Source organism: Misgurnus anguillicaudatus, chromosome 11 (genome assembly GCF_027580225.2).
Source record: "Misgurnus anguillicaudatus chromosome 11, ASM2758022v2, whole genome shotgun sequence".
Lineage (NCBI taxonomy): Eukaryota > Metazoa > Chordata > Actinopteri > Cypriniformes > Cobitidae > Misgurnus > Misgurnus anguillicaudatus.
This window is the reverse complement of record NC_073347.2, coordinates 7,465,507-7,474,600: the sequence shown is the minus strand read 5'-3', so window position 1 is coordinate 7,474,600 and position 9,094 is coordinate 7,465,507.

The window sequence follows — 9,094 nt, the reverse complement described above, 5'->3', positions numbered from 1 at the left end:
ATTGGGTTTCAGGCAAGTAGTAAAAATGTTATGGTCGTGTTAGGGTAAAAACAATTATGCTGAATTTTATTATGTTTGTTGGTTCTGCAACCTTGTTGGCAAAATATTACCAGTTTGATTTATTGGGATTTTACAGTGGCTTGAAACTGGTTTATCCAATCATGTAAGACTCTTACATAAGGTCCAGGTAAAACATTTTTAATGATGTACTCAGAAATCATAAAGAATATGGGTTTTTTTTGTAGATCTGTAATTTAAAAAAGTATTTACTGAAATGATTTTTGAAAGAGTAAATGGGTGATTCTCACGAAAACTTGGTTATAAAAATGTCAAGCATGAAAATGTAAAAATTGCTTAAATTTACTTTTTTTCCCACCAGACATTGAAAAACAAAGTCTGGAGTAAATGGGAACATTAATTTAATTAATTTAACTTTTACTTATCATTTAACACTTTTTGTAACATAATTAAAAAAATTAGTCCTAAAAAATCTCATTACCGCAACAGTCAGAAAACATCAACACTGACATATTTTCAAAATGACATGACAAACCTGAAAGAACATAATTTGGAGATTCTGCACATGCATTTAAAATCAAAGTATTATGCTTCTATTAATTAAATTAACATTTAATAAGCATCTGTTGCGGTAATGATAATCAAAATGTCGTGTAAGCATTCTGACAAGACAATATTTCAAATTAACTGTAAAAAAAATGATCTTACCTGGTAGCCATCTTGAAGTAACTGGTCCATGTGCTTGGTCACTCAAAATCAAACTTTATTAAAATTCTGTATGTGTGCTTAAACTGTTCTCAAAAAGTGTTGCGGAGGATGAGAACATCAGGCATGGACACATCATTTTCCTAATTTTTCTTCATTAATATTATACATGAATATTCAGTAAATATTTTTTCTGTCATCTAAAGTAGTCTAGCAAAACATCCATTTATTTTTTTTCTTAATATTTTTGTGTTAATTTGATTAAATTATAACATAACGCATGTTCAAACACAGCCGGACACATTGCGGTAATGAGAATTTCAGCAGAAAATGAGATAAAATTTACAATTATAAATTCTTATGTTGAAATCACACATTGTGCAAGGTAGAACACAGTATTGTGTTAATTCTGATGCTTTTTAATGTTACTATATTACACATTTTAAAGCTAAAATCATTAGTGCTGTGGTGTTTCAATGGTTTCGTGAGAATCGCCCAAATAGTGTTAGATAATTATGATGGAAAGGCCAATATTAGCTTGAATACCTATTCTTTCATTTGGCACAAATAATATTAATTCAATAAATTAATATGACAATCATTATTCTATTTTTTAATGCATGAAAATATTAATATTCTACATAATTAGTTGTTTTTATAAGGTAATAATAAAAAAATGCTCAAGTTTCTCTGCATTCATATTTAAATATATTGTATAAATATATAGTGCTAGATGATGTATTTTCGAATAGATCTGGTAGCTGAGCTGATCCATAATAGGGTTTACCTTATTGCGTTTTTTATAATTTAATTTAACTTTCCCCGTTGTAAAGCAGCAGGTTTAGTGTTGACATCCTCTATTCCACAGATGTAAAAATTCCAGAGTTATTCCTTTCACACTAATAGTGCCTGATAATGTCTTGTCACTGCCATAACAGAGACAAATGGCTGATAATATTGTAGGAAAATGTAATATTCTTCATCTCTTTGCTCAAAGGTGTTTTTTTAGATTCATTGTGTGCCCTTGAGTCAGTAGTTTGACTCAAACAGCAGCGGGGATCAATCTGAGAGCAAATTATGACCGATATATGAATATTAGTCAGATAATGACCAAACTATAAAAGACAACATCGTGATGATAAATAATTTTAAGCTCGACTATCATATATCTTATTATTACTTCTGGTTTTATGACTGATAATAACAGTCGGGGATAGACACATACACACACACACACACAAGCACACTTTTGCAATAATGATCTGAAATTATATTACCATCACTTCAGAGGTAACTAAAAGAGCACCTCTTTTACCCACCAAATGAAAATATACTATACTTGACCATGACTGTGAAATCCAGATTAAAGTCTCATAATCTAATTTTGAGAAGTTATTGTCTACTCTACTGTATGAATAAATCAAACATTCATGATCTAAGAAATTTTTAATATTTTGTAAGACTTCACACTTCATGCGATAGGTAAACACAACACACCTGTATTTCAACAGCCTGATTTTTCTGGCATCAGTCTCTATTTTTGTTGTACCTCAAGCCCTCAGTTCATCTCAGCACGAGCAGACGAACATTACGTGCACGCTCTTGCCGTGGATGCATGCGTGTGTTTGGTGTACGTGCGTGCTAAGGTTACCGGCAGATTTTTAATCTACATGTACGATGTGCCCTCCCGTGTCTCGTGTCTAGTCAGCGGTATGTGGTCGAGTGTGATTTGGAGTGTTGGGCCGCAGTTTATTGATTGGCCGCGCTGGGGTAAGGCTCACGCAGACGACACACTGGTGACTTTGTTGTAAATGCAGAACGGGTGAGTGGTGGGTGTCAGGCTAAGGGTGCCGGCCAATCATCAATCATGTGCTGTCAGGCTTCCCTCTCTCTTTGCAACCCCGCTTTTTTCTGCCTCAATGATCAGTCTTTGTTTAAATTGCGCAGTAAGACTCCCGCCAGACCACAAGAACAACCGCCAAGTTGTTTGCAGGTGCTATCGTTCACAGCTGCCAATTAAAGTCATGCGATTTCCATAACAACCACGGGGCACGGCAAACATAATGTGTTTTTTTTAGGTCTATACTATGCATACAATGGAAAGGTTGGGTTTCTGTGGAATATCTGGATAATTTGTTCAAAGGTGTCAGTGCTGAATATTTTGCAAGCAACCAAAACATCATCTGTTTTATTGTGATGTCAGTATGTAAATTAGCTTATGAGACCGTATGCTTAAACTACATGAAGACAGCTATAAACCGAAGGATTTTCAAGATTTTCTTGTAAGATGAAAAGTTATCCGGGATAAAAAACAAAACATGCATGATGAAATTTTTGTTAATAGTTTTGATGCTGGATGCATATATTTTAACGGCCCATCGACAATTATTCCTTACATACCGTACATTATTGTACTCCTCTATGCCCCGCCTTTTTAAAATGCGATGATTTCTACTTAGCTTATTGTTTTGAGCATAGACATTATATACGTAGACACCTCATGACGTGCTGGAACGCATTAAGCGTCGGCGCCATATTGGATGGGTCTCCTCACTGTACGCTAGCATCAGAGTCAATCGGAGTTAACGGAAAGAAAGCAACTATGCCCGTATTTTATGCAGCTTACGGTTGCAATAACCGGCGCAGTATTGATTCCAGATCACATTACATTTCACAAGTAAGATTGAACAATCATTTTGGTTATTTTACGTTATTATTTATAATATTATGTCAATGTTCAGCAGGAAGAGGCACTCTCTCTCATGATCTCTCGCTGTTTTTTCTTCACATTTGATACAGGCATGAGGAGCCAATGGGAAGTTGCTATAATGGGAGGGTTTTGTTGTGACAGAGTCGTCAAAGCTCTGTAGTGAGCACTTCAAGCCTGATGATTTTGACAGGACGGGTCAGATTGTCAGGCTTAGAGATGGTGCGACCCCATTTGTCTTCAACTTCCCACATCATCTCCAAAGAGTAGGTGTATTTTTACTCTACATAACTTATTCGGACCTTAAAGTCTATGATGCGGACGGGATTCGTTTTACGAGGGTAGATGGAGTAATGTAATTTTACCACAGGACGTCTGTATACTGATGGTCAATTTGCACGGGATTAGAAATCTCTGTAAAACATTGACTTGTTTCACCGCCTAGAACGCAAGCGAATGCTTCTTTAAGTGCTTCTATATTTGAAAAGAAAATACCCAAAATTACAGGAAATGACGAAATGGTAAAAGTCGCCGTAATTCACGTCTAACGCGTCAAGTTTGCCGCTTTAACATTTTGAGTTTACTCGCTTCATTAGCGCGTGAAAGCCACGTGTGAAATTCTAGTCATCAAGACATTCACATGGAAATTTGCGTCATGGGAGGGGCTTCTGCGGCTATACTTGTTTCCTTTAATCACATTACTAATAAAGCAAACTCCTGCTTGGTTAACACGGCACGTTTTTCCAGCAAAGTTCACATTTTTTAACTCGCGCGTGTGCCGCGGCAACGCTCAATTCGCATCATTTGCGCGAACTAGATGCACGAATGAGGCGGAATCGCGTATACCGCGCCAAGCTAAATGCCTCATTCACGCCGTTAGACCTCCAGACGCGCGTCAATGCGTCTTTACATTGACTTAACATTGAAATCACTCACGCTTGACGACTCTACCGCGGCTGGTCTGAACGCAGAATAACCGTGGGTTCACAGCCGCGTTTGGGGCATCAAATTCGTGTTTACCGTGTCTAGTTTGCTGCTTGAACATTTTGAGTTTACTCGCTTCATTCACGCGTGAAATTGTAGTCATCGAGACATAAGGCGGAATCAAGTCTACCGCGCTAAACGCTTCATTCGCGCTGCCAGACCTACAGACACGCGTCAATGGGTCTTTATACTGCTTTAACATTAGAACATATTTTGTGTTTACTACAGTAATCATGTTTTTTTTAACTGTAGTAAAACTATGGTTAAAGGCATTCCATGCAGTTTGACGTTTTTGTCAAACAGCGACCCCTAGAGTCACTGGGGAAAACTTGCAACTGTCGTAATTTCGCACGCCCACTCTGTACGTACCTGTAAGGATAGTGTTGGGCGTGAGATGGACTCCGAAGATAATGACCAGGGAATGTTTCACAATTTCATACAAATATTAGGCTACTGCATGTCTACTAAACTACAGATGATGGTAATAGGATAATAAGAAGTTTATGCCAAGTGTAGAGTAGGCATATAATAATAAAGTAGCCTACCGCGTTTGCTGACTTATTACGTTTTTACAAGATCATTGCAGCTTAATCACAAGTAAACAGTCTATAGTCTAACATTATGTCTACTGTATAATTTCATTTGTTTTTTAATTGAAATGTAAACATTACAAAATGCATTTACAAAGTTAATTGTATACGTTGCATTATTTCATAACATTGGCCGTTATTCGTTGGCCATAAGAAATCGCAATTAGACAAATGACTACGTACCAGAGATGGGGACTCAAGTTTGAGACTCGGACTCGAGTGCGACTTAAGTCGCACACACAGTGACTTCAGACTCGACTTGAGACTCGACCCTCAAAGACTTCAGACTCGACTCGGACTCGAGCCGCGCGACTCGTGAACAATGTTTATTTTTAGGAAACGTCTGATGAGCTCGCTGTCATACCCCTCCCTCCGTTACCTACAACCTGCCCACGACGTAACACGTGACGTATCTGCTCCGCTCGCACGGCCGCGAACATACATGAATGCACCGGCCGCTGCTGTGGCATTCATCCGAAGCTTCGGGTAGTGCTGTGACGGATCCGCGGTTCGGCTGGCATGCGATTTGCGGATTAATATGCAATTTAAATAGGGTAAGTTTATCACTGTTTCTAAGGCTTGCAATTGTTTAAATGGTTAAACAATTTAACCGCAAAAAGGCGCTCAAGTGAGCAGATTTCTGTACGCACATGTGGTTAAGTGTGTCCGGTCCAGCTCCAGTCAGGTCCAGAGTTGCGCTACTTTGTGTCATACTGTAGTACATTAACATACATTTGCTGAATAGAGCAATGAAAAACAACGTAACGTTTTTATGTGAAGCGACTGCTGCATCTTCTTCCTTAAGCGCTCCGCCTGTGTTTGAGCACGTGTTTAGTGCCCTCAGTAGTGTACATACAGAGAGAAGTGTTTCAAAAGTTAAGCCAACATAAAATCTTTCTTTTCTGGACAAGGCACATACATACACGCAAAATGATCTCACAGTATTCTTTTTCTAATAAAAACATTTTTGTTTATGTCTTAAGAAACCAGTCAGAAACCAGTCTGGGCTTCTTTGTTCTTAATAAATAGACAGTAACCTCAATTAACCTACTTAAGTCTGTGTCATTTATGTTAATCAAACAACCCAAGACAAACAGAAAATCACTTCTATTGCTCAAAAATAATAATAATAATATTTAATTTGTACAATAAAGACAGTGTTATTATCCATTTAATTTAATTTCTGTACATAATGCTAATTTTAGACCTTACTTAATGTGCAACTATGTTCCTTTTTATAAATGTTTATAATTTCTTTATTTGTTATTAGAGTTTTATTTGTTACAACGAGACTTGAGACTTGACTTGGACTCGAGCCCAGAGACTTCAGACTTGACTTGGACTCAAGCTCAAAGACTTCAGACTTGACTTGGACTCGAGCTCAAAGACTTCAGACTTGACTCAGACTCGAGCTCAGAGACTTGTGAACATCTCTGCTATGTACACATCACAACACAACACTTGAGTTTAGATGGCAAAAAAAAAACATGTAAGAGAAACGAGTGGTTGTTAGCAAGTCTGCTAAATGCTCTTATGATCGTAAGCTAGCTAGACCCATGTTGAACTTATTTTACTGGTCTAATTATCAACACTGGATGAATGAACAGCTTAGTAAAAAAATACACACTACTACAAGCAAGCGCAACCACATACAACATAGACCGCAAACAAATTTAAAAAATAAGAGATTTACTTACTTGTCCATCAACAAGATTGCCAGATCAGCATCCCTTTTGCATCCAGTGCTGTCTATTAGCTCACGCCAACGAGTAAAACCTGACCGAGTGGGACTCTTGTCCGGTTCCTAACTCGGTCAGATTCTCTTTTTCGCTTTCTACTCTCTTCCGAACGGGTTTTCTTAGCTGTTTCCCTCATCAAAGTGCCGTCTCGGATCATTCTCACGGTACCTTTACGTCATCCGACTGCCGGTTCTTGCAGCGCTGCACGAAGTCAAACAAGCCTAACGTGTGTGACGTCGTTGCTGTAAAGCAAGTCGTGATTCTCGCAAGATTTGTCAGGGGCGGTTCTCTCAAGCTTGCATTGGTGGTTTTTCTAGCGGCGTCCTCCCCGAGCTTCAACAGGAGGATGATTCGCCATACTATGACTTCGTTTACCATCGAAATGACTTTGAAGCTGTTATATTAAGGTAAAATAACTGCATAGTGTGTCTTTAATTTCCGTAAGGGTTTAGCTGAGGGACCCCATGTGAAGCTAAGTTCCAGGTTGGCCTACAAAAATACGTCATCCCTTCCCAAAATTAACCATGGTTTTACTACAGTTAAAAAAACATAATTACTGTAGTAAAACCATGGTAACTACAAATTAACCATGGTTTTGACAACTATGGTTTTCAAAAAGCATAGTTAAATCATGGTTAGTGTAGTAAAACCATGCTGATAGTAATCAATACACCAAAAAAACATGGTTACTACACTTTTACCACAATAAAACCATGGTTAATTTTTGTAAGGGATCCCTGCCACTCTGTATATACAACATAGTAACCGCTATGACAAAGCTACTGTTTATGAAAGTCAGTGACTCTTGATGATAAAAGGCACTTGATAAAATTGTGTGGTGTGAATGTAAACACTAAATTTAAAGCATAAAAAAGTTTTTGGTTTGTTACCATCCATGCTTTGTTCTCAAGGGGCAGCCTATTTGATGTATTTTCAAATTCGAGTACATTCACCGTTAACACATTTTCAGGTTGACACATTAAAGTGTCCATTTAATAATGCATCGTAAAGTGTTTTACCGTCCCCGAATTATACTTTTGCTTCTTGTTGGAAATGACATGCTGTAAATCAGGGGACCTACTTTTAACATTAAGTGAAAGTAGTCACACTAGTTTATATCGCTAAAGAATAATAAATTTCTCCCCCCTCTTTTATACTTCTTTTTAAAACAGCATCCTTGCAGCACGGTGCAGACTCGCTTTAAGGCTGGTGGTAATTTACAACACTCATTAGAGTGCTGAAAGCAACCTCAGTCGATCTGAAGTCCAAGACGCCGCAGTCACAAACTACATCCTTACTGCAGTGCCTAGGAAAAAATCAGTTACACATTAAACCCAGGTAAAACTCTTCTCGTCCGTATTCATAAAGCTAAACATGACTCCATGACAAATGATTTCTCGCTACTGAGCGCGCTTATTGGGAGGACATCAACAAAGTTCCTAATTGATGCATTTGCATCTCAGACTCCTTTGTTTATTTGTTAATGCCTACTCGCATGAGCCTGCGGCTTGTGTAATTGGACTGGGAACTCCAGCTTTGCCTGTAAGACCGTGATTCAGGTTGAAACACATTTTTTTTCTTGTGAAGAGGCTGATCTCAAGTCAGCAGAGAGCCCAGCCCAACCCATCTCCGCTCCACTGCTGATCTCATCTCCATATACGAGTTGCTTTGCACTTCTTGTTCCTGACACGATTAATTAGCCACATCCAGGTAAAGCAACTTCTGACGAAGTGCCAACAGCAATAAACATTGATCACAGTCACAGAGTTTTTACTGGCTTACTTGATGGAAGGGGAATGTAGCCTTGTGTGCTTGTGTGTGTTTGTGCGTCTGTGTGTGTGTGTGGATAAAATGACACTTCATGACAGCTCATGATTTTAGATTTTTAAAATTTTACAAATTTTACTTTACATCAAAGGTCTTCAACCTTTTTCAAGCCAAGGACCCCTTTGGGATTTTTATACTTTTTTTTGTCAGAAGAACCCCCACCGACCTTAATTATTTACTTGAAGTGACATTTCAAGTACACTGAAATAAATGATTCATTCAATTTCCTCTTATTTTTAAGGTAAGTAGTTGCAATCAATTTATTTAAGCTACACTTGAACACAAGTTTTTTGTTTTGTTTTTCAATTTTTTTGTTTAAATTTAGCTTAAATAAATTGATTGCAACCACTTACCTTAAAAATATGAGGAAATTGAATTAATCATTTTTTTCAGTGTACATATTCAATAATTTAATAGCACTTTTGCTACAAAATGTTTATTTTTCATCTGTTTTAACGTTTTTATCAGTAGTATTTTACATACAGTTGAAAGAAAAAGTATGTGAACCCTTTGGGCTTACTTGG